The sequence below is a fragment of the Notolepis coatsorum genome, assembly GCF_963971535.1.
Source record: "Notolepis coatsorum genome assembly, chromosome: 4".
Lineage (NCBI taxonomy): Eukaryota > Metazoa > Chordata > Actinopteri > Aulopiformes > Paralepididae > Notolepis > Notolepis coatsorum.
The window spans coordinates 69,344,759-69,351,548 of NC_140168.1; positions in this window are offsets into that span (position 1 = coordinate 69,344,759).

A 6,790-nucleotide genomic window follows, 5' to 3' on the forward strand; every position below is an offset into this window, starting at 1 on the left:
CTACACTGTAGCACTCAACACTTTGATGAACATTGTTGCTCAGCTGATAGAGTTGTGCCCTTCCTGATGGCTTGATGTACAGAACTTGTAAGTCGCTTTGGATAAAAGCGTCAGCTAAATGACTAAATGTAAATGTAAATGTAAACAGGCCACAACTGGGCAACATTAAATTATGCTTGTTAAGCACTATACCAAAAATAAATAACAAATATATACTGATTGATTGAACATTTTAATTAACAGATTGCAGAATGGGTACAATACAGTACGGCTCAATACCTGTCTCAAACCCTGCCCCTTTTCTTGATCCTCCAATCACAGCTGTCGCTTACCTCTGACTTCCTCGTACAAATACTTTGTTTGTACGAGGAAGTCAGAGGTAAGCGACAGCTGTGATTGGAGGATCAAGAAAAGAGGGCAGGGTTTTGAGACAGGTCCATTAAGGGGATGCAGATCAGAGAAAGACTTTCGTCTCGTTTACATCAGGGTCCCCCATTTTAAATTCATGACATTTGACATACACAACATACAGATATAAGAATCTAATCGAATCATCTAAACTAATCATGACATTTAAGACATGCATGACATACAGATATATATCTCTGAGCACCTATTAAACCAGGAAGTGCAGCACTATGTGTTGATAAGGCTGTCAGCAGTAGAGCCACAACACAACAAGAGTAAACAAAAAACGCTCATGTGGACCCGCGGTCTCACGCTGACCGAGTCGCTCGTGTTGGTCGTTGGATTCGTTTTGGATTATTTGGGCTCAAAACGTCCACTACACGGACCTGCGGTCTCACGCTGACTGATGGCTTGAGTGGTCGCGCTGTGTGTCAGACTCTGGATGCTTTCGAACACCCGCCCACCTCTCCCTCTGATTGGCTTACCATGACATTTTACTCAACCTCAGCCAATCGTCAGCATGTATGCGCTCGGCACGCTTGGCACGCGCACTGCCCACTAAACAAGGAAGAACAGTATTGCCTCTCAGCGCAGAGATCCGTCTGATGAAAGAAACAGGTTCATTCATAGTAACGCGCCGCATTTTTTTTCAGTAACGGTAACAGCGTTATTAAGACTCGTTACTGAAAAAACTAACGCCGTTAGTAACGCTGTTACTTATAGCGCCGTTATTCCCATCACTGCACAAATGTAACAGTACTGCATATATGTATGTCATAAATGTCATGATTAGTTTAGATTAGATTTTTATATCTATATACCCATTCTGCAATCTGTTAAAGTTTTCAATCAATCAATCCTATATTTATATTCATTTGTAGTTATTCAAGTGTTAGTTATGCTAACGTAACGTTACTTACGTTCGATCCAGGATTCAGAGTAGTCTCACTTTGGTGTAGAGACAAAGGGATCCACAATAAAACAGCCTCGTGCTAATCTCGTTCCCAGTTTTTATATCATCCGTTTCCCCAAGATGGCGGCGGTCTCGTGATCAAATTCAGCCATTGGGAGAGGGCTCAACTGGTAGCTCAACCGGTTAGTCCGGCGCCTGTGGACCATAGTGGTCCCCGGTTCGAATCTTTTGGATACTTCTTTTTTTTCTGTAACGTTAATTAATTTATCCACTCTGGTTGATAAGATAAGATATTCCTTTATTGATCCCCTTGGGGCAATTCAGGCATCATATCAGCATGGGGGGGGGGGGGGGGGGAGGGTACACGGGTAGTGAAAACAACACAAGCAGTGTAAACAAATAAGTCAATAGAATTGACTATCTAACCAACTGAAATATACAGTATTCACAGTATCACAGTATTCACATAAGGTGCAGTATGCATAAGGTGGTGTTATTGTCCTTTTTGGGACACCAGAGTGGATAGATTATTTAACGTTACGAGAAAAAAAAAGTAAGCAATAGATTCGAACCGGGGACCATATGGTCCACAGGCATGGCACTTACCAGTTGAGCTATACAATCTGTCATGAATTGTTACTGACTAATCCATCATTTACACTTTTCAAGTGCCAATTTACAATATTATACATGAACTGCTTGTTTTTTTTTTATCTGTTTATTACTTGTTTTTTATTATTATTTATTTTCAATTTATGTTCGAAATAAATAAACTCATTCATTCAAGATATTGTGTGAGCAAAAGTATAGTTACAGTCTGTACAATACTGCTGTAGGCCTATAATACTTATGTAAATAAGTAAGGCAATTGAAATATATCTGCAGTACAGCTCAATACACACAATTGTTAAGAGGATGCAGACCAGAGAAAGACCGTCTTGTTTACATCAGGGTCCCCCATTTTCAATTCATCATAAATGTACAGTTCCCTCCCCCTTGTATATATTTACTGTATGTCACAAATGTGAATGAATGACTTTTATTTATATAGCACCCTTCACAGCACGAATGCACAGGGTGCTTTACACTACAGCTTAACCCATTCTCTGCCGGAGCTTATATCCATCCTTGTAGCCTCTCTGCCAGCTCTATTTGTCTATGGAGATGTTCACCTTCTTTGCAGGGCTATAACTTTTTAAATTGTATTGCTAAATTGACATTACTATGGCCCATTCAACATCAATTATCTATCGTTCAGGATGTAGGAACGTTTTACTTTTTCATTCACACATTCATACAATAATACGGTCTAGAGTATAAATGTTATCGTTTTCTGCAGTATTTCATAGAACGTGAGATATAGCCATAAATGCATATTAGATCATCAAATGCAGTTTGATACCAATCGACGCCAGATAAAAAATTTCAACTGTACATGATCCTAGACGTGTTGACTGATCATCTGCGGTTGACCGGAGGGGGGGGGGGGGTCGTTTATAATTCCATGGCCGACGTTAAATCATTTATGTAGTATGGGTGATATATAGATCAGAGCAGTTTGTATCGAAAATGGTAAAGAAAAACGCTGAAACTCACCCCAGTCTCCTCTTACCGTTGGGTGATGAGCGTGGAGCAAAAAGATCGCTATTATGGGATGTTGATCTAGGTGATCCAGTTCCGGTTTGTATAATACTAATATACGTCCAATCATGGTGTTTATTGAGTTATGGCAACGGATCGATATGCACGGTGTCTGGATAGAGTCCCGCGAGCGATAGCGAGTGGCCGGACGGAATAGGGGACGGACTAAGCACTTCCGGCCACTTCCGGTTTTGGCAACTCGCAGATCGGCCACCAGGTGGCGGTATTGAAGCGTTGCAGAGTTGAGCGGAGTCCTACAACACCAGCAAAGACTCCGTGGGTGAAATGTGAATACCATGATGAAAATATGAAATATTGATCTCAAAGACGCCGTAACCCGTCATTGGCAGATTACACATGGCGAGGAATGACGTGTAAACACGTCATCGGCGGAGAAAGGGTTAATATAAAAAAACACAATAAAACAAAATCAGAAATAAATGACAACAACAACAGACAGCAGTTAAAAAACAGTGAAACCAGATAGAAAAAGTAGAATAAAAGAATTTGGATAAAATCATGAGTCACTAATTAAAACAAAACTATAGGAACAGTGAGGACAAGAAAAATGTAACAGTACTGCATTGAGGTCTTTCTCTGGTCTGCATCCCCTTAACAATTGTGTGTATTGAGCTGTACTGTACCCATTCTGCAATCTGTTAATAAAGTTTTCAATCAATCAATCAATCCGGGCCTGTGACGGTCAGGTGTACCCATTCTGCAATCTGTTAATAAAGTTTTCAATCAATCAATCAATCAATCCCGCACGGTGCAATACTCCAATTCAGCCATTGGGTGGGACGGTCACGTGACCCTGTGACGGTCACGTGACCCAAATCAGCCATTGGGAGCGAGGGTCGGGAAAGCGTGGGTCCGGAGTGTGGCGGTCCGGAGAGTGTGGCAGTGGGAGGAGCCTCGTATGGTTCTGCGGTCCTGCAGCTGGATGCATCTCACGATCTTGGTCCCAGGACCCGCCCACAACCGCATCACTATTAACACTTTGGGTGCCGGAAAACGCTTAAACACGTCATTCCCGGCCATGCTCAAGTTGCCGAAGACGCTTTACAGCGTCTTTAATATCAATATTTCAAAAATCTGGGATCGGATTCATATGTCCCCTCCGCTGGCCTGAGATCCACCAGGAGGACCCACTGAGCTCTCTGGCGGTTCAGGAGCGCCATCTGGTGGCCGATCGGCGCAATCGCTTAACAGGAAGTGCCGTAGAGGTTGTGCTGGACGGCCGTATTACTTCCGGGCACTCGCTAATAGGTCCCGGGACTCGATCTCGACACACTACATAGCGATCGATTGCCAATAACTCGATAAACAACATGATTTGGACGTATATACCATTATACAAGCTGGAGATGGACCGGGTAAATCTACATCCCATAATGATAAAATTTCTACTCTACGATGATCGCCCAACGGCGCGCGGAGACTGGGGTGAGTTTTAGCGTGTAACGTTACCGTCTTCGATACTAACTGCTATTATCAACATTTGACCCACATTAGATGATTGGTATAACGCTGCCCACGGAATTATAAACGCCCCCTAGCCCATCCGGTCAACATCAGATGACGTGTAGTAACTTCTAGAAGTACGTCTAGTTGATTGCGCTGATTGCCATAAAACTGTATTGCATCATCAATATAATGTATTTGGGGCTATAGATCACGTTCTGGAGAAAGCTGCAGAAAGAGATGAAAACATACTTATACATTAGACCAGGGGTCGGGAACCTATGGCTCGCGAGCCATATATGGCTCTTCTGGTGACAGCATATGGCTCCCAGAATTTTTTTAGTACAAAAAAAAGAAAAAAAAAATTTAATACTTGTGATATTTCTTAATAATACTGTGTCATTTTAAAGTAAACAGAAATTAGTTTTGAAGATACAGCTAATAGTATCTGTAGCTGAAGATATAGCGAGCAGAGCTGGCGAGGGAACACAAGTGGACAGAAATAAGAAATCTTCAACCTGAAGACCAGCTGATTCTTAAAACTTGGAACAAGCTTCCTGTGACATACCACACAATGCAGCGTGAGTATTGCCGTATTGACCATGTTTGGCTCTACATATGCATGTGGGCAGTCATTCTCGCATATGAGGAACATTAAGACCAACCTACGCTCACGTTTAACTGATGGAAGCCTCAACGCCTGCATGAAGCTCAACCTCACCACATATGAACCAGATTACAAGGCCATCAGCAAAACCATGCAGCACCAGAAGTCGCATTAAAAGTAAGACATATTTAATTTATTATACGTTAAAAATACTATATGGCTCTCAATGTAATATATTTAGAAATATTTGGCTTTTATGGCTCTCCCAGTCAAAAAGGTTCCTGACCCCTGCATTAGAGTACCATACTTTACTATGAATATGTGTGTGAATGAAAAAGTTTAACGTTGCTACACAATGAACAATACATATAGGACTTTGAATGGGCCCTAATAATGGCAATGTAGCAATAGAATTTAAAAAGTTATAGCCCTGCAAAGAAGGGGACTTTCTCTATAGACAAATAGAGCCGGCAACCTACGGTTGATAATGAATTTAACCCATGGCAGCCAAAGTGTTAATGCATGTTCGTGGTTTTAGGAATTAAAGCAAGATGGCGGACAAACCGGACAGGAAACATTACGAAAGGATAATAGTGATAGGGTCATAAAGACTAAATGGAAAACGATTGTCACTGCGAATATCTTAGTTGCTTAAACAATGTTGGATGATGTAATTGATCGGTCATGAGTCATTGTGGAACAAAATAAAAATCGCGCAAATTGATTGATTGATTGCAATTTTTTTTATTTTAATTTTTTTTACCTACTTTTTATAGAAGCAGCTGGGAGGTGCGCTGTTTTAAGTGAGCGTGGACTATTGAATTGATTGATTGCTAATTTTATTACTGTACACCTTGTTTACAACTGGTTAAGTTTAGGCCCTCTTTCGAAGTTGGTTATGGTTAGAGTTTGTCTTTAGAGCAGGGCGATAGACCACCAGCCCTGATTCCAAACTCTAACCTTAACCAAATTCGAAAGAGGGCCTAAACTTAACCAGTTGGAAACAAGGTGTACAGTAATAAAATTAGCAATCAATCAATTCAATAACCCACGCTCACTTAAAAAAGCGCACCTCCCAGCTGCTTCTATAGAAAGTAGGTAAAAAATAAATAAAAATAAAAAATTGCAATCAATCAATCAATTCTCGCGATTTTTATTTTGTTCCACAATGACTCATGACCCATCAATTACGTCACAAAAAAACTCTTATAGGGCAAAGAACCCCCCCCCCCCCCCCCCCTATATAGGGCAAAGAAAAAAAATTCCTATAGGGCAAAGAATTTTTTTTCTAAGTTCTATAGAAAGTAGGTTAAAAACTAAAGAAAAGTTGGATGTGTTAGTTTGTTGGATGTCTAGGTGAAAGACAGTTGGATGTCTTAGTTTGTTGGATGCCTAGGTGGAAGACAGTTGGATGTCTTAGTTTGTTGGATGCCTAGTTGAAAGACAGTTGGATGTCGCTGCTGTCGGGACAAAACCTCATAACTCCAAAAACCCAACTTTTCAGCAGATGAAAAAAACTAACACAGATTTGAGGGTGAATAGAGTTAGGAGGTTTAGACAGATGATCGGTTTAATGCTTTCCCATTGTTTAAACTTTGTAAAACCCACACACACATATGGAGGATGATCTACGGAGTTGATTTATATAATAAAAAAAAAATTCAAAAAATTTAGTTATGAGGTTTTGTCCCGACAGCAGCGATGTGTCACTTCCGAGCTGCTTCCACATGGAGGCAACTTCTCTTTTTTTTTTGTGG